This window comes from Ascaphus truei, chromosome 9, assembly GCF_040206685.1.
Source record: "Ascaphus truei isolate aAscTru1 chromosome 9, aAscTru1.hap1, whole genome shotgun sequence".
Taxonomy (NCBI): domain Eukaryota; kingdom Metazoa; phylum Chordata; class Amphibia; order Anura; family Ascaphidae; genus Ascaphus; species Ascaphus truei.
The window spans coordinates 58,792,156-58,818,220 of NC_134491.1; the positions used below are offsets into that span (position 1 = coordinate 58,792,156).

At 47.6% G+C, this 26,065-nt stretch overlaps 1 protein-coding gene across 1 annotated transcript in view; it reads right to left on the bottom strand.

The window, feature by feature from the left end:
• LOC142503114 (galectin-3-like) overlaps positions 1-26,065 on the bottom strand; it is a 506,920-nt gene that overhangs the window by 83,009 nt on the left and 397,846 nt on the right. The window lies entirely within an intron of this gene.

Below are 26,065 nucleotides of genomic sequence, written 5' to 3' on the forward strand. Positions count from 1 at the left end.
TGTTAAAATGGATGAGAAGTCAAAACTGCTCATTTGCATGTCATTACCCACAATCCCTGGCTGCAGTGGATCTCGATGCTTGATCTCGATGCCATAGTACCGAGCCCTGCGCTCTTCCCCGCAACAGTTAAACCGATTGCCAGGAGAGAGCATGGGGCTTCTTACCTTCAAGCATCACGTTGCCATGACGATGCAACATCACCGAGATACCAAAACACGCTTTCCTCTAGTACCAAGCCCTGCTATATTTCAAAATGGTAAACTCTAGGGTAAGACGGGGGGAGGGGAAGGGAAAGAGTATCCTCGCAACTGCTAGATATAAAGTCTGTGGTGCTGCTATCTAGAGTGATTGATAAACTAATCATGTGGGTAGAATAGAACCCCAATGGTTACCAGCCTTGAGAAAGCTTTTGCCTAAGCGAAACGTACGTCGGCAGTGACGTCATTACGTGAAGGGGGCAAGACTAACGCTCGTGATCGGAGCACGTCCTGCACCTATACTAACTCCCTAATAGAGAGCTAGCCTGAAGCATTATACTTATAACTAATCTATATGAGCAGAGACCGTGTGTTTACTGAGCAATGGAGCATTAGCCTATGTATGCACAGCTATTGAGCATTACTACGATCTCTGCCTGTTTTAACCAGCCTCTCACGTTTTTATTGTTCTGAGTGTATGTAGACACTACTTGTGTACTACAATTTTTATTTTTTCTACCCAGTGGATTGACGGTTATTTTTCTGTAACAGATGTACTCCCCATGACATCTGCAACAAGGTAGTAGCTAGTGTGTGTGAGTGCTTCAAACATTGCTGCAGCACTATGATTGAGCAGCACTACACAGGCAACACAGCAGCGATCTGCTGATCAGACCCACCCTTATTACTGGGGATCACGGTTTGTCCCTGTGAGAGCACATAGGGTTAAATACTTACCTGATATGCTCATCTGTGTATACCGTAGAAACACCAACCTGGTATACCTACTTGCGCACACCGTGTGACCGGTATATATATTAACACTCACGACTACCTAGAGCTTCTAACTTGAATAGTCTACCCCTGTGAGAGCACAGAGGGAGATATACTAACATGATACACTCCACCGTGTATACCGCATGTACACCAACCTGGTATACCGTGTGACTGAGACTATAATCACACTCACCACTACCTAGAGCCTCTACTATGATAGCCATCAGTGGCTGTGCCTGTGACAGACAATAACTACCACAGACTCCAGTGGGTTTCTGATACCACCCAGCTGTACCCTGCACATATCATCAGGGGTATTAGCCCACACTCCACACGTGAGACCTGGTATATATATTTTACTTTCGCTGCGCTTTTTTGGCTCATATGAGTCTCACTCATTTTGGTATTTAGCGTCCGTATTTTAATATTGAGTTATGACTCCAATAAAGGTTTTTTAACGTGCACACTTCACACATCACTGCACACACCCCTATTCCTGTCCCCTGTATATTGTGCATCTGCTGAGTGCTCTCCATTGGGGTTCTATTCTACCCACATTATTAATATTTCAAAATGGCTCTGGTTGCAGACTTGCGAATGCATCGCAAGTGGTATTTTTATTTCCTGTAAACGGTGCGGTGGAGAGCGGGTCACTTTTTGTATTTACCATAACTTTAATGTCTGAACATACCAAAAGAAAATCACTGAAATTAATTTTGCACAGGATACAAATAAGTTAAATGTTACCAAGGACAGACAACAGAGGGTTGTCATAAATGGAACTTTTTCAGGTTGGGCTAAAGCCGTGAGTGGAGTACCTCAGGGATCGGTGCTGGGACCCCTGCTTTTTAACTTGTTTATTAATGACCTTGAGGTTGGGATCGAGAGCAAAGTCTCCATCTTTGCTGATGATACTAAATTGTGTAAGGTAATAGAATCAGAGCAGGAAGAAATTTCTCTTCAGAAGGACTTGGAGAGACTGGAAACGTGGGCAGGTAAATGGCAAATGAGGTTTAATACAGATAAATGTAAGGTTATGCATTTGGGATGCAAGAATAAAAAGGCGACTTACAAATTAAATGGGGATACATTGGGGGAATCCTTGATGGAGACGGATTTAGGAGTGCTTGTAGACAGCAGGCTTAGCAATAGTGCCCAATGTCATGCAGTAGCTGCAAAGGCAAACAAGATCTTATCTTGCATCAAACGGGCAATGGATGGAAGGGAAGTAGACATAATTATGCCCCTTTACAAAGCATTAGTAAGACCACACCTTGAATATGGAGTACAATTTTGGGCACCAATCCTAAGAAAAGACATTATGGAACTAGAGAGAGTGCAGAGAAGAGCCACCAAATTAATAAAAGGGATGGACATTCTAACTTATGAGGAGAGGCTAGCTAAATTAGATTTATTTACATTAGAAAAGAGGCGTCTAAGAGGGGATATGATAACTATATACAAATATATTCAGGGACAATACAAGGAGCTTTCAAAAGAACTATTCATCCCACGGGCAGTACAAAGGACTCGGGGCCATCCCTTAAGGTTGGAGGAAAGGAAATTTCACTAGCAACAAAGGAAAGGGTTCTTTACAATAAGGGCAGTTAAAATGTGGAATTCATTACCCATGGAGACTGTGATGGCAGATAAAATAGATTTGTTCAAAAAAAAGGTTGGACATCTTTTTAGATGGGAAAGGTATACAGGGATATACCAAATAAGTATACATGGGAAGGATGTTGATCCAGGGATTAATCCGATTGCCAATTCTTGGAGTCAGGAAGGAATTAATTTTTCCCCTTAATTGGGTTTTTTGTTTGCCTTCCTCTGGATCAATAAGCAAGTATAGATATAGAATAAAGTATCTGTTGTCTGAATTTAGCATAGGTTGAACTTGATGGACATACGTCTTTTTTCAACCTCATCTACTATGTAACTATGTAACTATGTAACCATTATGATTACTACATTTTTTTGAGGAAGATACACCTTCTGTCACCATTTCCTTGCTTTTTACTGTTTTTGATGGGTTTATACAATACTCTGCAAAATTGTTCAAATCAATGACAGCTAACGCAGGATTGTAGTGCAATACCTGTATCAGTTAGTTCCTGCCAGAGTATCTGTCCGTGTCCTTTTTGTTTAATTAAACATACTTTCTCACTCATTTTGACACTTAGAGCAGCTGTCCTGCCAGAATTGTACAGGCATACCCCGCATTAACGTACGCAATGGGACCGGAGCATGTATGTAAAGCGAAAATGTACTTCAAGTGAAGCATTATCTTTTTCCCACTTATCGATGCATGTACTGTACTGCAATCGTCATATACGCGCATAACTGATGTAAATAGCACATTTGTAACAGGCTCTATAGTCTCCCCGCTTGCGCACAGCTTCGGTACAGGTAGGGAGCCGATATTGCTGTTCAGGACGTGCTGACAGGCGCATGCGCGAGCTGCCGTTGGCCTATTGGGCGAGTAAGGACTCGCGAGTGTACTTAAAGTGAGTGTCCTTAAACCGGGGTATGCCTGTATATACATTTCTATTTTACCATTCAGGAACCAGACCAAGTTATTTTCAACAACGCCCATCCCATCATACACCCCAGTGTTACTGGTGTTCTTGCTGGGGATTTTAAACCGTCGGATAATAGGAAACTGCGACAGAGGACGTTGCAGCTTCCCATTGGTCTGCTGACCCTCAAGATTTATGGATTCCTTCCAGGGAGCAAGAGCGTCACTGGGAGTAACTTCACTGATGGAACAGAAAATAACTGTAAAAATAAAACCAAGTCATAAAAAATAAATTAAAAAAACACACACCAAGCAGGACTGCTGCTTTAATCTCTGACAAGGTTTAACACGTTCTTCTATAGAAAGTATGGCAAAAGAAGTGGTGTTTTCAACCACTTAGGAACGTAGGGCACAACGGGTTTAGCAAATCAAACTCATTTATTGAGCCAACACGACGTTTCGACCATAATGGTCTTTATCAAGTGACAATGCCATTGTCACTTGATAAAGACCATTATGGTCGAAACGTTGTGTTGGCTCAATAAATGAATTTGATTTGCTAAACCCGTTGTGCCCTATGTTCCTTTGTTCATCTGTTCAGGACTGATTGCAGGCTTTCGTGCAAACAACTGGAGCACCGGTAACTGTATCATTGTTTTTCTTTTTGAGGTGTGCAGCATTTCTCTTATATTGTTCAACCACTTAGGGCCAGATCCAGAAAAGGGTGCCATTCTTCAGCACACCTTTATTTCCAGTCATATGAATAGAAGGTGAGACATGCTACAAAGAGTAGCAAGCACCCTTTTGTCAATCAGGGCCCAAACAGTTGAAAAGGGAACACTTTCCCCATACTTTCTATAGAAGTACAGTTATATAGAAGACATTTCTGTAGAAGTGTTAAAGGACCAAGTCGCAATTTAAAAGGACCCTCCTGTCTCCATAAGTTCTCCTTACTTATTGCTTAGATCAGGGGTCTCCAACTCCGTCCTCAAGGGCAACCAACAAGCCAGGTTTTATGGATATCCCTGCTTCAGCACAGGTGACTGAGCCACCTTTGCTGAAGCAGGGATATCCTTAAAACCTGGCCTGTTGGTGGCCCTTGAGGACGGAGTTGGGGACCCCTGTCTTAGATTGTAAGCCCTTCAGAGCAAGAACTCCTTTTTCTAGTGTTACTTTTATGTCAAAGCATGTGTTCCCATTATGTGTTTGTGACAGAGCAGCCTTGTAGGCAAGGTCAGTAAAGAGAAGATTAGGCACATCATCCCTTTAAGGCAAAACCATAAACCTCCTCCACTTTAGGGGAGACTAACTACACAGAACAGGCCCAGACCAACCAACTGGTTAGCTATAGATACAGAATATACAGTCACTGTAGATGTAACAACAGCAAACCAGACTGTATCAAATGTCTGGAAGGATTTCAAATTAGGTGGCCAGACTGCATAATATATTGTGTCCAAATTCGACAAACAGGTATTTGTGTGGACCTGGATGTTAAGAAATCAACCTCTATGTTGCCAAATGGAAAACTGTTCTTGCATATACAGTAGCAGAATGCACTCAATAGTGAAATAAAACCTGGTACTTTGTGTCCCTTAGCGCCCCAAGTTGTAACACACACCGTAATAATGGACGGCGCTCTCACACAATTTATACAAGATAATAAGGGTGGATAAGAGAAAATAAATGAATAGGTGATAGACTTAGGCTAAGGCCCCGCTCCCTCAGTCAGCGCGCCCGCACTGCAGACAGACGGGGCGCTGACAGACACAGACCGCGATATGCGGTCTGTAGGGAGTGGGAGCCGGAGCGGGCATGGCTTGAGCGGAGGGACCCGCTACTCCCCCCTCCACAGTCTCGGGCTGCAGGAGGGAGCTGCTGCGGGCTGCTGTAAGGTAAGCAGCTCCCTCCCCCTTCTGCCACAAAAAACACACACACACTACCTTGAGTAGGAAGCTGCCTGATGACAGCTCCCGCTCCCGCCGCTGATTGGCTCATCAGCGCACCACATGATGCGTCACCGCTCGGGATCACAATTTTCTTGAATCCCCTGCCGGCTGACGCGTCACAGTGCGTAGTGAGCCGTCAGCGAGGGGGGACTGGGACCGGCTAGGGAGGATTCCCCTGCTGGTGGGGAACGCTCGCGCGGCCGTCCGCGCCGCCGAGAGCAGCAGGTCCCAGCCCTTAGGCTGCGCTTATACAGCCGGCGATGGCGACACGATAGATGACGTCACCGTCGCGATAGTTGTAATTTGTTGTTTGGAGATGTTGCTGGCTAAAAGGCCATTGACGTCGGCAAAGGGGAAGGCAGACGGCGGAGAAGCTCCCTGATTGGCTTACAGCCAGTCACATGTGGAGACCGTCTCTTCAAAAATCAAATACTACTGACTACCAGACTTTTGGTAGCGCTGTCCACTATAAGCGACGGCAACAATGCCTTTGTTTTGACGCGACATCACGTCACTGTCGCCGTCACTATAAGTGCAGCCTTAAGGGTGAACGTTGCTCAAAAACCTCTGGTAAGGACTTGTTCCTGAAAGTCCTCCTTTTCAAACGTCACTCCACAGAAATCCAGAGGGAGCAAGATTACCCAAAAAAGAGAAAATAATATAGAGTACAGTAGACTATATAATAATGAGGAATATGTAGCTAGAATCTTGGCTCATATGTCAGCCCACTTACAGGTACGTGAAAAACAATTACCCTCCTCCAAACAGTGGCTTGTCTATTCCTTCCTTGTGTGGTGAGTAGTTGTAATCCCCAGAAGTAGATACACAACCTTCTCCAATCATGGTTTCAGTGTCTCGTCTTGTGTGGATGAGTGTGGGTGTTCCCTCAAAATAAGAGAAAAGGAGACATAGTGCAATCCAACAGAGACACTTTAGTATTCAAGTACTCACACATTGTACATGAAAAAGAACCAAATCAGTGTGGAGGAGGACGGTGGGCTTGAGTCACCGGTGCAGTATCAGGGCTCCAGACTCAGTCTGGCTGCAGTCCTCTGGTGGTATAAGGAATTCTCCCCCCCACCCCCTGCCCATCCCCCTGCAACTCGCAAGGAGAGTTGCAGGGGGGAATTCCTCATACCACCAGAGGACTGCAGGACTGCAGCCAGACATAGTCTGGAGACCTGATACTGCACCGGTGACTCAAGCCCAATATCCTACTCCACACTGATTGGCTCTTTTTCATGTACGATGTGTGGAGTACATGTTTTAATACTAAAGTGTTTATGTTGGATTGCACTATGTCTCATTTTCTCTTATTTTGAGGGAACACCCATACTCATCCACACAAGTAGAGACACTGAAACCATTATTAGAGAAGGCTGTGTATTTATCTACTTCTGGGACTTATAACTACTAACCACACAAGGAAGGAACAGATAAGACACTGTTTGGAGGAGGCTAATTGTTTTTATCTTCCTGTAAGTGGGCTGACCTATGAGCCAAGATTCTAGCTACATATTTCTCATTATTATATACAGTGTACACTATATTATTTTCTCTTTTTTTGGGTGATCCTGCTCCCTCTGGATTTCTGTGGAGTGATGCCCCAAGTTGTAGACCAAACTGTCTCCCCTGCAGACACCCACATCAACAGAACTACAGCTGGAACCTCCAAAGTTGGTGTAACTCTGTGCGGTCCTGGTGACATCACTTGCAGGGATTACAGACTCTCCAATAGGTCAAAAAATTCCCAACGCGTTTCTTTATGCAATTTCTAACTTCCCCTGTGGAAGCCCAATCACCTGGCTCAAGAATCAGGCTGCCCACAAAACCATACACAGACACACACACACACACACACACACACACACACACACACACACACACACACACACACACACACACACACACACACACACACACACACACACACACACACACACACACACACACACCATACAATAAGCAAGTTATATACACTATCCAAACGTAAAATAAACATGCATGCTGTACCATATACATATGTTTGTGGGAGAAATTGCTGCTTTTAAGAAAAATATTCAGTTAATTCAACTATCTCAGATTCAACGTGCACATGTGAGGGTGGCCTCCCATCACCTGTCCCAACTGGCCCTTGTTAGAATAAACTGCACTCACATCCACCTCTCTGTGCCTCCATTGGTCATCAGGATATTATTGATGCTGAGACAAGAAAACGCTCCTCCTCCTTTGCTCTATGCTGACAAAGAATGAATAACTCCTCCTGGCTTCAGCATTTATAGCTCACCAACATTCAGTGTATTATGATGTCCCGATGAGCTCACCTGACCTCCCAATGCTGCTGTCAGCTGCCTAGCTATCTGAAGGCAGAGTATTTTGACCAATGAGTGATGACTACTCCAGGCAAATGGCAGCAGCTGCAATTTAGCCTCACCCTCCCATTCTGATGTCACTGATGACCTCATAGTGTTCTGGCCACAATTTTCTGCTTAGTTGCATGCCTACTTTATGAATGAAATAGAAATAGCATGTTAGTCTAATTGAGATAGTTCACAATAAATGAGTACTTCAGTATAATCATATCAAGTGCAGAATAAAAAAAAAAGGTATCTCCTAGTACTGAAGTTGTTATTTACTCTGCACTATTCCTACTTTAATAAAACAGGATCTGGGTGCTTGTAAAGGTATTTGTACAAAGGGTTTTCTACAGGATAATATAATATAATTACCACAATATAAACCACAATGTGGAATCCACAATATTGCAAAGAGTGTGTTAACAAAACGGAGAAACAATTCAATATTGGATATGTATAGTGTGTATCAGTAAATTAAAATAGATATACATTAACAGAGTAGGTCAGTACTTTCCAACTTCTTTTGGTTAAGGAACCCTATGTTACATTCTGAGGAACCCCAACCCTCTCTAACAGCGAGTCTGAGTTCAGATGCATTATAAAACACAGGAGTCGGTAATTGTCATTAAAAGGCCATGAAAATATTCAGTATTTTCACAAACTGGTGCACAAATTTTAGTTGCAAGTTGTCTTACAAATACAAGGAATTGGTTTTATGGCAGGTCAGGCCACCCTGCCTGGCTTTTATGTGTTTGTCTAGAAGTGAGGTTATCTGAGGCCAACGTCTGTTTTAGGAAATTGCGTGGTCACCACTCGTTTCCGACAGTGGACATAAACCCTAAAACTGTTTAATCTAACTTGAAAGGGATGCCTTTGTGTTCTGTAGAATGCCAGGGGGTATGGCCAGGAAGATATTCCATGATTGTGTAGGTTTACTAAATATAAAGATATAATAATAATAATAATAACATGTTTTTGTATAGCGCTGCTAGTGTTACATAGCGCTTTACAGGGACATTTTGCAGGCACATGTCCCTGCCCCGTGGAGCTTACAATCTATGTTTTTTGTGCCTGAGGCACCATTGGGGATCTAACAGCGATTCATGAGAATTTCAGATGTGTCTTTGTAACATCTGTGACCAGACGACTTGAATGATGCTAAACGATTCATGGTTATGAGGATGCAACAGACAGATATTCATTTGTCTCTCAAACCTAGCAGGAAACACATCAAGTTTCATATCCACACGGTCATTTTAATTATACAAACACAATAGTGGAGATGGCATTCTTCTAAGTATTATACAAATAAAGATATGGGACTTTTTCTGTATTCATGCACCTTTTGATTAAAAAAGAAAGTTCTTTTTTTCCCCTTAAGTGATAAAGGTGTCATTACAGATTGATGACAGGGGGGCGTTAAGGGTACATTCAAACGGTGGGTTTATGCTATGCTCAATGTAGAAGAGTTTTAGGATAAAGACCCTGCAATTAAGATATGACATCAGATTTTCCACCAAGGGAGTGTCAGTACTATGAGACATGGAGTCTCATATTTTCAACTCAAAATATTATTGGAATCTGATAAATGTTATGCGGTAAGGCAAGTTAGATTTGCTATCTTTCTCCTTTTTATTTTAGTAAACAGTAAGCATATATTGTACTGTATTTTTTGTAATAACCTTTTTCTGTAACCCAAGCACTGAACTATTTTTGTATATTAAATCTAAAATATAATAAGTACAGGCATACCCCGGTTTAAGGACACTCACTTTAAGTACACTCGCAAGTAAGTACATCTCGCTCAATAGGCAAACGGCAGCTCGCTCATGCGCCTGTCAGCACGTCCTTAACAGCAATACCGGCTCCCTGCCTGTACCGAAGCTGTGCTCAAGCGGGGAGACTATAGAGCCTGTTACACATGTGTTATTTACATCAGTTATGCACGTATATGACGATTGCAGTACAGTACATAGATCGATAAGTGGGGAAAAGGTAGTGCTTCACTTTAAGTACATTTTCACTTTACATACATGCTCCGGTCCCATTGCGTACGTTAATGCGGGGTATGCCTGTATTGTCTTTTGGGATCTGATTGAACTTTGCACATTTTGATGCGATTGATTACATTCGGACACCTTTTGTTACAATAGATTTTTGTGTGCTAATTACATATTTTGCTTAGCAAACAGGGACCAAAAACCCTAGTGATTATATTTTTCTGTATCCTTAGTGGTGGCAGCATTAAGGTGATATTTGTTGACAGATTGAGGGGGGATATTATACATTTGAGGGATTGAAAAGTGAATCAGCTAGGTAGCTGTGTATTAACCCTTGTCACGTGCTCGCAGGTGTGCCGTCCGTGACAAATGGTGGCATATCGTGAGATAAGAATTTTATTTTTGTTACTATTAGAGCTTTTTAATGTTTTTTGTTTATGCCTGTGGGACAAACTAAACACTAAAAAGTTACTGACTTCTGAGTTTTGCGAGAGATCAGTATCTTCTGAACTGCCTGCACACTTCGACCAGGATAATGAGGCCATAAAAGCTGCATTGCTGCACCATTTCAATATTACCCCTCAAATCTACTGGCAGAAGTTCAGAGCCTTGCAGTGCGATGCTACCACTGGCTTTGCTGAGCTGGTGGGGCTCCTAACCTCTTTATGCACGCAGTGGGTTGGGATATCAGAGCTCATGAGCAAATTTTTAACCCAGTGTCAGTCTGAAATGATAGAGTGGGTGAAGGACCAAGCTCCCAAGTCAACCACAGAGACTGGAAAGCTTGCAGATTCCTGCATAGACCCCAGCAGTTAACAAGGGGGTCCAAGTATGGAAGCGGGTGAAGCCTGTTAAACGTCACTACCTCCTCCTGTTACACCTACTGAGGCTTCATTTCGGGGGGAGTTGGCAGGGGATTACTCGTTGGTGTTTTGCCCGTCAGCTGTGGCATATTAGCACTGCCTGCCCAGAAAATAAGACTGCCTCTGGAGGGGATCAACCCCGTGGAGTTCGACCAGGCGTGTAAACCAGTCCCATTTGCTCACAGTTTAAGGGCTGAGGTGTCATGCTAAGGCCAGAAAATATTCAGTACAAACAGTTAACTTGAGTTCCAAGTACAACTTAAAAATACATGTATTGTTTTATGGCAGGTCAGGCCACAGACCCCGCCTTGTTTTCTGTGTTTGTCTAGAACTGAAGTTCTGACAATAACCTTCTCTGGGATGATGGGTTGATTAAAATATAGATACAAATAGTTAATCTGAATCTTCTGATTAAAATATAGATCCGCAATTTTTTTGGACAGCAGAGATAAGCAACAACCCTTTTAATCTCTCTCATAAGAGGTCTATCTCATAAGGTCTGGAGAACGCCAGAAGGTGCGGCCAGCAAGATAGTCCAAATTGCTGTGTCAGTTTACTAAATATAAGATTGTAAGCTCTTTGGAGCAGGTACTCGTTTTCCTATTGTTTTGTCTGAAGCACTTACTCCCATGGTGTTATAATATTTTGTAAAGTGCTATAAAGATATACATACAAATATAAAATATTGCGGATCGAATATTAGTCACATGGATTACAAATATATATGTACAGTGGATGGTTTGTCACTTTTTTACCCACCATGACTTAAATAATGTGTGGTTGAAAAAATATATATATCTTTGTAACATTTGTAATCAGACAAATTAAATGATGCTAAACAATCCATGATCGTGAGGGTGCAGAGGTCAGAAATTCGTTTGTCACTCAAAGTAAGCATTAACCCAGTCAAAAATAATCTCTTTACATGTGGCAAATTCACCCGAACACAATGAGTTGCGTTACATTTTTCTAGGCGCTATGGGGATAAAGATATGGGATACTTTCTATATTCGGGCACTGCTGGATTTAAAAGGAAATTGGAGAGTGATGTGGGGAGGAGAGGTTAACGACACGCCCAGAAAGTGTGTTTATCCAGTTTCCAATGCAGGCAGTTTAGGATAAAACATACTGGACACCTAACAAGCTCCTATTGAACCCCCAAAATGACCACAACATATATATAAGCATATGAGTGTCACAGAGGAGTGCTACTGAGCATGGCAATATATACTTAAAACCAGAGACAGAACATAAAACACAGACAAAGCTCAGTTTTTAGCACATCCAGTGAGACTCATACACGGTACAGTGCCTAAATATATATGTATAAATATCTAATAAGTAAAATGGTCTTTTAGTTTGACATTTTTGGCCAAAATTGTTGTAAGCCCCTGAGCCAACGCCAAGGCAGACCACATATCAGGGGTCCCTAACGCTAATATAAATTCTTAATAACCTGTGTAATAACAGGAAGAATGATTTATAGTAAATCTGTCAGACTTAGAACTTTGCAACTAATATTGACAGATTTACTATAAATCATTCTTCCTGTTATTACACAGGTTATTAAGAATTTATATTAGCGTTAGGGACCCCTGATATGTGGTCTGCCTTGGCGTTGGCTCAGGGGCTTACAACAATTTTGGCCAAAAATGTCAAACTAAAAGACCATTTTACTTATTAGATATTTATACATATATATTTAGGCACTGTACCGTGTATGAGTCTCACTGGATGTGCTAAAAACTGAGCTTTGTCTGTGTTTTATGTTCTGTCTCTGGTTTTAAGTTTAGGATAAAAACCATGCATTTTCAATATGAATTTACAATTCAATAGAAGAGTGTCTGATGCCAAACAAAACATATGAATTCTCATATTCCAATCTCCACGAACTCTTGGGGTAAATCAAATATGTTTATGTGATAAAGTATATGATTTCTGTTTGCTTATCCTTTCATTTTATCAGTAACCAATCAGGTTATTCAAAATGTAAACAAAATACTAGATTCGTAGGCTAATGACTGCTTCATACATCCGTCTTACAGAACACAATGCCTCAGCTATTTGTAAAGTTCAATTAATCTGTCAAATCGTTGGATACATCACACTTTTACAATGATCCATTCATCAGCCAATCACCTTGTTATAGGGCCAATTGGAACCCTTCATTTATTCACTCAAGTTGCCTGATAGCTGAACAGCCAATCAGAATGTTTGAATTATGAGAAAATCAGGACTCCCAATTATGCCCAGCAGTTTGAACTGTAAACTGTAACAATAGATAATGTTACCTTAGTAATATACAGATACATTGTAGCTGCTGAGTTACACTGACTGAAGGATTGATTGAAACTGAAAGGCAGACATTATGTTAGTCACACAATCAGGATTTTTACAGATTTATAACAGGAGCACCAAACGATTGCCAGCATAGAGGAAATGTTAGAATTATATGTAACGGGTATTCCCCCCCAATCGCAGATATAGTGTGGGGTGCAAGAGAACATACAATGTTACCATAGGTGTGGTGCATTACCTGTTGGCTCACAGGAGGGCTGAGCTTCCGCCACGGGGAACCTGGGGCATTTATACTAGGGGTACTCACTTTTGTGATGCAGCGCCTCCACCTGCGATGGCTCCCACCAGAGGGGGAGTGGTTCCTCGCAGGACAATCACAATAATCAATACTCGCACACAGTGATATATAATAACTGATACCATTTACTTAGGAACATAAGATAACATATCATGACATGTACCAACATAACCGGTGTCCCTCTCTCGAGGAGACACTTACTGCGACGTCTCGCAGGACGCTTCCCCAACACCAGGTGATCCCACCCAGTGTCCAAAGAACCCCACCCAATGTCCCACACTCTTGCAGAGAGAGGCAATGGGTGACTGCGCAGCCACAATTACACTAAGGGCCCGTTGGTGCACTTAGAACTGTATAGTACCTGCCGAGTGCTCCAGCACTCGGACCTGTAAGGACTTCACAAAGGATCAGTCGTAGGATGGCGTCATCTGATCCCCAACCGGTCTCCTTGCACGCGGACCGCCAGGGGCGATCCCAACCTGGAAACAGTCTCTGCGGACCCCAACTCGGATCCGAACCTCTTAGCAGGAGCCGCAGTGTCCGCTGAGTCCCTATCTAATCTACCCTACTGTGATAGGATCCCTAACATAGGACCTGTCTCTACAGCACTACGTGACACGCGCTATACTATAGGCCGTCCCTACAGCACAGCAACCTGTAATGGCTTAGGGGGAACTCCTAAGGGCCTACAGGGGTTCATAACCTGCCCCACTTCCCTAACTCTTCCCAGTCCTGACTATTAGACAACTAGTCCCAGCGCCTACAGCAACAAGCTGTAGCTCACTGGATGCTGGCAGCCAACGCGCTGCGCAACAAGGTGCCTGCCTGTCAGACCTCACAGCACTGACAGCCGTGACTCTGACAAGGCAGCACTACACTAAGGTCAGCGTCCCTATCTAGGGCCTCCCTCAGCACTTACCCACTAACCTAGTGGGGAGTTGGGACCTACCTGGGGTGTGGGTACCTATGTGGGTGCAGGAGCTGCACTCGCTCCCCGCACCCTTCCTTACCTCACAGCTCCCTGACTTCAACTGACAAACCTGAGTGACAGGGTCCCTTAACCTAGGGCAGTCCCTGGCAACACTCACTATAAAGGGGTACTTAGCTATCTCGGGCCCTGGGGGTGCTGGCCCTACCTCTTTCCCTGGGCTGCTCCTGGCTCTGACTACCTAGCGTGGGCTCAGCGCGCGAATTGTATCCACTTGCCTGCCTGGAGATCCTAAGCCCTATTGGCTCCCTGGCATCACGTGGGGCGCGCAGAGGCTCCTGGGATCTGTAGTCCCTGCCTAGAGCCTTCCCTAACAGGCTAGGGCTTCGCAGACTTTTGGTGAGCTGGTCTGCGCCTGCGCGATCTATATGGGCCTGCCTCACTGTTTCCCTGCCTAGCCTTGCCCTCCTTCGCCCTGGCTCTGGGGCTCTGTCTGCGCATGCGCGACCACTGCGCATGCGCGAGCTAAGGGGAAATGTCGGCGCCCTGTTCGCTAGCCGCTGGGACCCTAGCGACGCGACCGTGGCCTTAGCAACGGCCCGATCGCGTCCCCGGCAACCGGCCATATGCAGGGGAAGACGCGCGGCTCCCTGCTCCGGCCCCCACCCTTGGAAGCAGCCGTCGCTAGCTTCGGTGGCGAATGTGACCACGCTGCGCCAACAGGAGGGGGTCTCTAGGGTAAGAGGGGTGACCTGGCTACATCTACATTGTCACATGCTTTACATATTTAAAAAAAGGAGGGGAATGTAGCATTGCAGCTTGAAATAAAGTTATTATCATACAGACCACCAACATTTGGCACCTGAGAAGAAAAACTTTACTAGCTATGTCAGTGTGGGATAGACAGATACCTCTAGTACTCAGGTTGTGCAATTTAGTATTTGCAAAAGTTATATTACTAATAAAATGTGTATTTATTTGTATATACATATGTACACAAGATGAGTCATCAGCCTCCTAGCTGGATGTTCAGAGTTTCAACCAGTGTCAGAAATAGGTACAGTAGGTAGGGACACTAAAACAGGTCCAGTCTGTGATAAATAGGTGCAGCTGGATGGTATGACTATAATGAACAGATAATACCTAGGGAGAGTGACTGACTGGTGAACATTGCAGTGCTAGGGGTGTGCTCTTCCCTCACATCAGGGTCTGTTAGAATTTGTCCTCTCACACAAGAAATATCGTTCATTTGGCTTTACAAATTCTGAAGTTTGCCTTCTGAAAAGAAATAAACTCAGCTGCTCCAGAAGATGTGAAGCCAGAGAGGAGGAGACCGCTAGGGGTCAGCACTGTGTAATAAAATACACCATGTGCCCCAAACGCCTCTATTCCATGCCTGGTTCCTGCATGGAACCCTCCACTCTCACACGGAATGAAAAGAAACGCGGCAATGGTTAATGTTAACCTTCTCCCTGCTGGACGGCCAATGTTGAGGTCACTCCATCGAAAAGTAAAGGATTCATTTTCTAAAGTCTCATGGCTGCAAAACTGGGGCAAAAATAATGGCACCAGCTTTATCATAATAAAGTAATCCCATAAAAAAAAAGCAACACACATGTAGCCCTTTTTGTGAACGCCTGAACTAAGGGACTACGGTGCATAAACCTGTGGCTTCAGGAGCTCTGAGCCTCCGCATATTGGGAGCCTGGGGGTATACCTTTATCACTTGTGGTGCAGCGCCTCCACTTACCCAGGATCCCCATTATAGAGATTATACCCTGAGCAAGTACCTAACAACAGCAGTATGCAACAGCAACCTTTTTATATCACACATGAATAACAAATGATATGCAGACTTATCATATAACCTTTACATACACACACACAACGTGGCTCGGCCACACCTTATTAGGGATAATGTCCTGTACATAGGTGGCTCTGCCACTCTCCTTAGGAGTATGTCTCATAACCAGTAAAGTATGGTACCATATGCATTCTCTCAGAAAACCCAATTAGTTAGTGGGGGGGCGGGATCAGCGCCTGGTGACCGGTGTAGGTGCACTTGTAGATAAGGATACCTTCCGGTCACTACGATGACCTTGACACTCCACAGGGGGTCCTGGTGTTAATCCAGCCTTGCGCCGTCTCTCCCTTCTGCAGCACCGTCAGATGGGAAATCCAAGATGGCGGCCGCAGCTCCGCAGCTCCGCAGATAACCCTCACTAAAGGGAAACGTCCCTGACGACTATGGGCGTCCTTACAAATACAGCACCCTACGATGGCAGGGAAAAGACTCCTGGGGCTGTGGGCATACCCTACCTAAGCAGACGGGTCACTGACCCTCTGCTCTCGCACACGAGGTTCCGCCAACCTCCTCCTTCACCTCCCTCGCTGCTCTGACCCACCGCCCACACGCATCCGGTTCCTGCATACACAGTCTCGCATCCCATTGGTCCTCAGCCTCAGCTGACCTTATCACAGTCAGAGTTCATAGTTCAAACCCCCTCCAAGTCTCTACTTATGATTACCCTTCGCGCGCTTCCCTCGCGCATGCGCAGCCCAACTGGTACGCAGTAACTTCGCTGGCAAACAGGGACAATATGGCGCTGCCTATGTAATTGACAGCGCGGAACCTTTAATATATATGCACATCCTTACATTCTCCCCCCTCCAGAATCCAGCGTCCCCGCTGGACTACCTAACCACATATATATTTAACTATGTACACAACCCTCTCTTCCTAGATTAGGTTACACATCTCATTAAACAGTACCATCATAGCTTGCATCCTATGCCGAGCCCACTGCTGAGCCTCATAATGGGGTGCCCCAAACTGATCATATGCCATTCGCATGGGAGGTTGACTGTTTCTTTGACTTCGGCGGGGTTGATCCTCCTCTGCTTCCTCTGCAGAGTGCTCAGTCTCAACTGGTATTTCCATCTCTACCCTTGAGGGGTGTTCAGCATTAGCACAGTCTCTTTGGGGTGTAAAACATGGACTTTGTGGGTCTAGAGGCTGACTCGCTGGAGTCAAATGATCAATGTTCGGGCCAAAAGGCTCTTTACCCGTGGCTCCTTCGGGAGATGCCTCCACGGCCGGAAGGCCCCTTTGAGAGGTTCCCTCCATTGTATCCTCAGAGGTGGCAATTTTTACAGTCTCTGAGCCATCCTCTGTGTATTCAACTGCTCCATCTAGGGCAGTGGCTGGGGCTTCCAATTCATCCGTCCCTACTTGAGGTATGAGAAGCAGATGATTCCTATGCCACACTTTTACGCGGCCTTCAGAATCCTTGATCCGGTACACAGGAAGACCCGGCATCTGTGACTCCACCTCATACACACCCTCCCGCCACCGGTCTGCCAATTTATGCTTCCCAGGAACACCTAAGTTGCGTAAAAGGACCGCATCTCCGGGGTGAATTTCCTTGTAACGTACTTTGTGGTCATAACGCCTTTTATTCCCCGCATTCAATTGTGCGGTCGTCCGCTCAGCCAATTTGTAGGCCAACTGTAAACTGTCCTTTAGTCGCTGAACGTATCGGAAATGCGTCCTATTGGATACCCCATCGGTAGATATCCGTAGGCGCACATCCACCGGTAACCGGGCTTCTCTTCCGAACATCAAGAAATACGGGGTATACCCAGTGGACTCATGTCGGGTACAATTATACGCATGTACCAATGCTTCGACGTGTTTACTCCACTCCGTCTTTTGCGGGCTCGTCAATGTACCCAACATATCCAACAAGGTGCGATTGAACCGTTCGGGCAAGGCATCCCCTTCGGGGTGGTACGGGGTAGTACGTGACTTGGCAATGTTCAGTAGGGTGAGCAACTCCCGTATCAGTGTACTTTCAAAATCCCGGCCCTGATCGGAGTGAAGACGATTTGGTAACCCATAGTGAATGAAATATTTTTCCCATAGTACTCGGGCTACCGTTACGGCCTTCTGGTCTTTCGTAGGGAACGCTTGGGCGTACCTAGTGTAGTGGTCAGTGATCACCAGAACATTACTAACTCCCCGACTGTCGGGTTCGATACAGAGAAAATCCATACATAGACGGACCGTCCCGTTCTTCTTGCGGACTACCACAATGGGTGAGGCGTAAGGGCTCCGAGATTCCTGCACGATGCCAGCCGTTTCCATCTCGTCGATTAATCCCCTCACTTCGTCAACATCCCTGGGGGCAAGCCGGCGGGAGCGCTCCCGGAAGGGGGTGGCGTCGCTCATTCGGATGGTATGGTGGGCACTGCGACTGCACCCCACATCCATATCACCAGTGGAGAACACACCCCTTCGGTCGTGTAGCTCATCCTGCAGCCTCTTCCTCCACTCATCCGGGAGGGGCGAGTCGCCAAAGTCAAATTCCAATGCCGGCGCTATGGTAGTAGGCGAGCTCCTAGCTAGTCCCGTCGAGGCCTTCTCCTCGGAAGTTACCGGGTATATCCTTCCTAGCGTCTGCCGCCGGTCAATAGTCATCGGGTACGGGGATATATTCTGCACATACACCCAGGTGCGCTTCGGGATCTTCCCGGGCCATTCCTTGACCGAGGTTAGTACTTTGTAGCCCAAACGTTGTTCGTCCTGGGCCACACTCTCCAAGGTGAAGAGCTGATCCTCCGACCGTCGACGGGGGTAATGGCAAGCGGCGACCATCATTCGTCCTTCCCCCGGGGGAATCTGGGTCAGTCCCCATTCTTGGCTGTAGAGGACGCCATGCTCTTCCTCAGTCGCAATTCTACCGCAGACCTCTTGGAGGGCGGGGCAGGCCGCTAAGGCCAGCAGTGGGGCTTCTCCCGCTTCTTGCAAGAACTGGCGAAACACCGTGCGTACTATGTCAGCGTTGGTCCCCAAGATGATTGGGGCGCTGGGGCGGTCCTGAGGTTCGGGGCACACTAAGGCCTCCACTTCCATGGGGTGATGTTTACCCGTATTCAGCTGGAGAATATCTAGCTGCACCTTTATTACTCCGTCTATGGGGTAATCTTCATGACTCAATCCCCGTAGCCGCAGGGCATCCGCCGATAGCAACGGTAGTTGATGTAGGTGTTGGTCGTAGAAGGGCCGGTATACGATCGTTACTTGGGATCCCGTGTCCAACAATGCGGCGGCGTAGATGCCTTCGATAACTACGCGAATAATGGAGGCGGGGCCGATTCGGGAGCCCTGAGGAGGCGGTAATGCCTGGTCATCCTTCAGGGGTTGGCACGGCATTGAATGCGCCGGTCGGGACGACGTTCTCCGTGAGGTGGGGCAGTGGGCCCGCAAGTGTCCCATCTTTCCACATGCATAACACTGTATCTGGCTGAGGTAAGCCTCGTCTCTCCTGGTGGGGGGGCTCCGCCCGATCGGGGGACGAGGTCTGGGTGTTACGGGGGTGGGGGCATCCTCGGGGTCAGGGTCCCCAGATTCGGGCGCATCGGTTTTGGGTTCCACTTTCTTGGCCTCCTTACCTCCGAGCTGGGGCTTCTTCCCGGTGGCTAGGTCACGCCCCAGCAGCACCGTCTCATGCGCTTGAACCCGGTCCATTAAGTCGTGAAACGACAACGCTTGTCCGGGCGTTAGGCAGCTACTGACCCGCACCGACACGGGGTGTAGGGGTAAGAGGCCCCGCAATAGCGGAGTGGTGCGTAGTCCGTTAGCTTCTATCCTTGGTAATACGCCTTTCCTCACCAGATTCCAGAGGTCCAGGTGTAATCGTCTGAGAAAATCGGACACCATTTCTCCTTCTTTCTGGGTTAACGCATGAAATTTGGACATCAACGTGTACGTGTCCACCGGGGCTCCATAGGCCTTGGTCAGGCAGTAGATAAGATCGGCCGCGTCAGCTTCCGGATTGTCATCTCGGTAGTAGTGCACCATGTGGGACGCGGGGGGCCGTAAGCACTCAACTATGCGTTGTCTGCGGACCGCGTCCGTGCAGGTCCATTCAGGCAGTACCTGTTCGGTATGATCCAATCAGTCCTCTATCCCTACTTCCCCTTGAGGCGTGGGTTTCTCGCCGGAGAAGGCTTTTAACTTCCTGTACTGGAGCGACTGGGTGGTGTTGTGGATAGCGGCGGCTATGGCGGGAATAGAGGTGTCTCCTGGTAAGCTGTCCCCGACTGCAGGGTAAGCGTCCAATCTTGATACGCTAAGGCGGTTGAGGCCAGCCCGCAGGCCGGACGGGGTGGACGAGGAGCCTAGGCTCAGGGTGGCTGGCCAACGAGGGTGTAGGCCACGGTCAGGGGAGTGGTCGGGGCCTCCCGTCGCGGCACCTGCGGTGGGAGCATACTCTCTCCTCGGGGTAGAGGTGGCCAGGGGCGCAGGGGTGTCCGCCTGGACTAGGGGGTAGCGCACCCCCGGGGCCTCAGCCAGCAACAGTACACGGGGCAAGGCCTCGGGGCATATGTCCTGTTCAGTGGCGTACAAGACCCGGCGCCAGGTCTGGTCGCGGTCATAGAAGTGGTCTTGTACTTGGGCATTGTCCAGGAGTGGAAGCTTGCGGACCTGCTCGGTCACTGTGCCTAGCGAGATCGTGGCGGGGACATGGCCCAGCGCGAAGACACGGTTCAAGGGAATCCCGTGCCGTTGGGCCCACTTGCGCACCTCGAGCGCCGAGGGCACCGACATGATGTGGGTTGGTTGCACAATAGAGACAACAAAAAAAAATGTGGGGGCACCCCAGGTCTAAGATCTCAGCAGCGCCTCCAAACGTAGCCCTTTTTGTGAACGCCTGAACTAAGGGACTACGGTGCATAAACCTGTGGCTTCAGGAGCTCTGAGCCTCAGCATATTGGGAGCCTGGGGGTATACCTTTATCACTTGTGGTGCAGCGCCTCCACTTACCCAGGATCCCCATTATAGAGATTATACCCTGAGCAAGAACCTAACAACAGCAGTATGCAACAGCAACCTTTTTATATCACACATGAATAACAAATGATATGCAGACTTATCATATAACCTTTACATACACACACACACAACGTGGCTCGGCCACACCTTATTAGGGATAATGTCCTGTACATAGGTGGCTCTGCCACTCTCCTTAGGAGTATGTCTCATAACCAGTAAAGTATGGTACCATATGCATTCTCTCAGAAAACCCAATTAGTTAGTGGGGGGGCGGGATCAGCGCCTGGTGACCGGTGTAGGTGCACTTGTAGATAAGGATACCTTCCGGTCACTACGATGACCTTGACACTCCACAGGGGGTCCTGGTGTTAATCCAGCCTTGCGCCGTCTCTCCCTTCTGCAGCACCGTCAGATGGGAAATCCAAGATGGCGGCCGCAGCTCCGCAGCTCCGCAGATAACCCTCACTAAAGGGAAACGTCCCTGACGACTATGGGCGTCCTTACAAATACAGCACCCTACGATGGCAGGGAAAAGACTCCTGGGGCTGTGGGCATACCCTACCTAAGCAGACGGGTCACTGACCCTCTGCTCTCGCACACGAGGTTCCGCCAACCTCCTCCTTCACCTCCCTCGCTGCTCTGACCCACCGCCCACACGCATCCGGTTCCTGCATACACAGTCTCGCATCCCATTGGTCCTCAGCCTCAGCTGACCTTATCACAGTCAGAGTTCATAGTTCAAACCCCCTCCAAGTCTCTACTTATGATTACCCTTCGCGCGCTTCCCTCGCGCATGCGCAGCCTAACTGGTACGCAGTAACTTCGCTGGCAAACAGGGACAATATGGCGCTGCCTATGTAATTGACAGCGCGGAACCTTTAATATATATGCACATCCTTACATTCTCCCCCCTCCAGAATCCAGCGTCCCCGCTGGACTACCTAACCACATATATATTTAACTATGTACACAACCCTCTCTTCCTAGATTAGGTTACACATCTCATTAAACAGTACCATCATAGCTTGCATCCTATGCCGAGCCCACTGCTGAGCCTCATAATGGGGTGCCCCAAACTGATCATATGCCATTCGCATGGGAGGTTGACTGTTTCTTTGACTTCGGCGGGGTTGATCCTCCTCTGCTTCCTCTGCAGAGTGCTCAGTCTCAACTGGTATTTCCATCTCTACCCTTGAGGGGTGTTCAGCATTAGCACAGTCTCTTTGGGGTGTAAAACATGGACTTTGTGGGTCTAGAGGCTGACTCGCTGGAGTCAAATGATCAATGTTCGGGCCAAAAGGCTCTTTACCCGTGGCTCCTTCGGGAGATGCCTCCACGGCCGGAAGGCCCCTTTGAGAGGTTCCCTCCATTGTATCCTCAGAGGTGGCAATTTTTACAGTCTCTGAGCCATCCTCTGTGTATTCAACTGCTCCATCTAGGGCAGTGGCTGGAGCTTCCAATTCATCCGTCCCTACTTGAGGTATGAGAAGCAGATGATTCCTATGCCACACTTTTACGCGGCCTTCAGAATCCTTGATCCGGTACACAGGAAGACCCGGCATCTGTGACTCCACCTCATACACACCCTCCCGCCACCGGTCTGCCAATTTATGCTTCCCAGGAACACCTAAGTTGCGTAAAAGGACCGCATCTCCGGGGTGAATTTCCTTGTAACGTACTTTGTGGTCATAACGCCTTTTATTCCCCGCATTCAATTGTGCGGTCGTCCGCTCAGCCAATTTGTAGGCCAACTGTAAACTGTCCTTTAGTCGCTGAACGTATCGGAAATGCGTCCTATTGGATACCCCATCGGTAGATATCCGTAGGCGCACATCCACCGGTAACCGGGCTTCTCTTCCGAACATCAAGAAATACGGGGTATACCCAGTGGACTCATGTCGGGTACAATTATACGCATGTACCAATGCTTCGACGTGTTTACTCCACTCCGTCTTTTGCGGGCTCGTCAATGTACCCAACATATCCAACAAGGTGCGATTGAACCGTTCGGGCAAGGCATCCCCTTCGGGGTGGTACGGGGTAGTACGTGACTTGGCAATGTTCAGTAGGGTGAGCAACTCCCGTATCAGTGTACTTTCAAAATCCCGGCCCTGATCGGAGTGAAGACGATTTGGTAACCCATAGTGAATGAAATATTTTTCCCATAGTACTCGGGCTACCGTTACGGCCTTCTGGTCTTTCGTAGGGAACGCTTGGGCGTACCTAGTGTAGTGGTCAGTGATCACCAGAACATTACTAACTCCCCGACTGTCGGGTTCGATACAGAGAAAATCCATACATAGACGGACCGTCCCGTTCTTCTTGCGGACTACCACAATGGGTGAGGCGTAAGGGCTCCGAGATTCCTGCACGATGCCAGCCGTTTCCATCTCGTCGATTAATCCCCTCACTTCGTCAACATCCCTGGGGGCAAGCCGGCGGGAGCGCTCCCGGAAGGGGGTGGCGTCGCTCATTCGGATGGTATGGTGGGCACTGCGACTGCACCCCACATCCATATCACCAGTGGAGAACACACCCCTTCGGTCGTGTAGCTCATCCTGCAGCCTCTTCCTCCACTCATCCGGGAGGGGCGAGTCGCCAAAGTCAAATTCCAATGCCGGCGCTATGGTAGTAGGCGAGCTCCTAGCTAGTCCCGTCGAGGCCTTCTCCTCGGAAGTTACCGGGTATATCCTTCCTAGCTTCTGCCGCCGGTCAATAGTCATCGGGTACGGGGATATATTCTGCACATACACCCAGGTGCGCTTCGGGATCTTCCCGGGCCATTCCTTGACCGAGGTTAGTACTTTGTAGCCCAAACGTTGTTCGTCCTGGGCCACACTCTCCAAGGTGAAGAGCTGATCCTCCGACCGTCGACGGGGGTAATGGCAAGCGGCGACCATCATTCGTCCTTCCCCCGGGGGAATCTGGGTCAGTCCCCATTCTTGGCTGTAGAGGACGCCATGCTCTTCCTCAGTCGCAATTCTACCGCAGACCTCTTGGAGGGCGGGGCAGGCCGCTAAGGCCAGCAGTGGGGCTTCTCCCGCTTCTTGCAAGAACTGGCGAAACACCGTGCGTACTATGTCAGCGTTGGTCCCCAAGATGATTGGGGCGCTGGGGCGGTCCTGAGGTTCGGGGCACACTAAGGCCTCCACTTCCATGGGGTGATGTTTACCCGTATTCAGCTGGAGAATATCTAGCTGCACCTTTATTACTCCGTCTATGGGGTAATCTTCATGACTCAATCCCCGTAGCCGCAGGGCATCCGCCGATAGCAACGGTAGTTGATGTAGGTGTTGGTCGTAGAAGGGCCGGTATACGATCGTTACTTGGGATCCCGTGTCCAACAATGCGGCGGCGTAGATGCCTTCGATAACTACGCGAATAATGGAGGCGGGGCCGATTCGGGAGCCCTGAGGAGGCGGTAATGCCTGGTCATCCTTCAGGGGTTGGCACGGCATTGAATGCGCCGGTCGGGACGACGTTCTCCGTGAGGTGGGGCAGTGGGCCCGCAAGTGTCCCATCTTTCCACATGCATAACACTGTATCTGGCTGAGGTAAGCCTCGTCTCTCCTGGTGGGGGGGCTCCGCCCGATCGGGGGACGAGGTCTGGGTGTTACGGGGGTGGGGGCATCCTCGGGGTCAGGGTCCCCAGATTCGGGCGCATCGGTTTTGGGTTCCACTTTCTTGGCCTCCTTACCTCCGAGCTGGGGCTTCTTCCCGGTGGCTAGGTCACGCCCCAGCAGCACCGTCTCATGCGCTTGAACCGGTCCATTAAGTCGTGAAACGACAACGCTTGTCCGGGCGTTAGGCAGCTACTGACCCGCACCGACACGGGGTGTAGGGGTAAGAGGCCCCGCAATAGCTGAGTGGTGCGTAGTCCGTTAGCTTCTATCCTTGGTAATACGCCTTTCCTCACCAGATTCCAGAGGTCCAGGTGTAATCGTCTGAGAAAATCGGACACCATTTCTCCTTCTTTCTGGGTTAACGCATGAAATTTGGACATCAACGTGTACGTGTCCACCGGGGCTCCATAGGCCTTGGTCAGGCAGTAGATAAGATCGGCCGCGTCAACTATGCGTTGTCTGCGGACCGCGTCCGTGCAGGTCCATTCAGGCAGTAAATGATATATTAGCATATACAATAAGGTAAGGTGAGTATTGTGCGTACATCAAAATAATTGAACAAATGCAGTTAGGGATAATGTTACCCAACGCCTCAGGAAACCGGAACAAGTGTCCTCACAGGGGTTTTGGCGCTGGTACCTCGGATGCAGGATCCCAGTAGTTGAAAGGTAAGTATAGAGTCTCTACACAGTTCTTTTACCCACAGGGCACGAGTCCAACGTCTGCTGCTGCCGCATGCAGTTGTTTGCCAGTCCACAGCTCCACGCCGGCTGGATTCTCTCACTCCCCTCCGTGCACAGCACTTCCGGGTCAATGACGTCACCGCGGGGGAGATGGCTGGTATTAGCGCCGTGTAGACTCGATCAGCTCGCGTAATGGGGTGATGGTTAGAGGTAGAGGTTAGGATTGCAGTTCTTGACCAGTCATCCAACGCGTTTCGAAACCCGTAGGTTTCTTCTTCAGGGAATAAAATAAAGTGGTTCCGGATGGATTCTAAATACTACACAAACGTGCCTCATTGGCTGAGCTATCTACACTAACAGCCAATGGGGAAGTAGTGGAGGCGGGTCAAAAGGTCCCGGTTTCGCGCGTCACTGATTGTCAATAGCAACAGAACATAAACATACAAAAAACTTTATTAACAACGACAAATCAAAACAAACGCGATTGATGGTAGCTAAAATACAAAGAAACAGTGTTAAAACATGATAAAAAACATAGTGCACTTGTGCATCAGTGGCCAGGCAAACTAGGATGGCTATCCTAATATATAATATAAACCACAGATGAAAAAGAAAAACGAAAAGTATACAAAGCCGATTTGTAACTAAAGAGCAGCAAGGTGCAGCAAGGTGATTCAGAGCAACCATAATTCATAATAAAAAAAGCTTCTCATGATAGGTGACTAAAAAGACAAA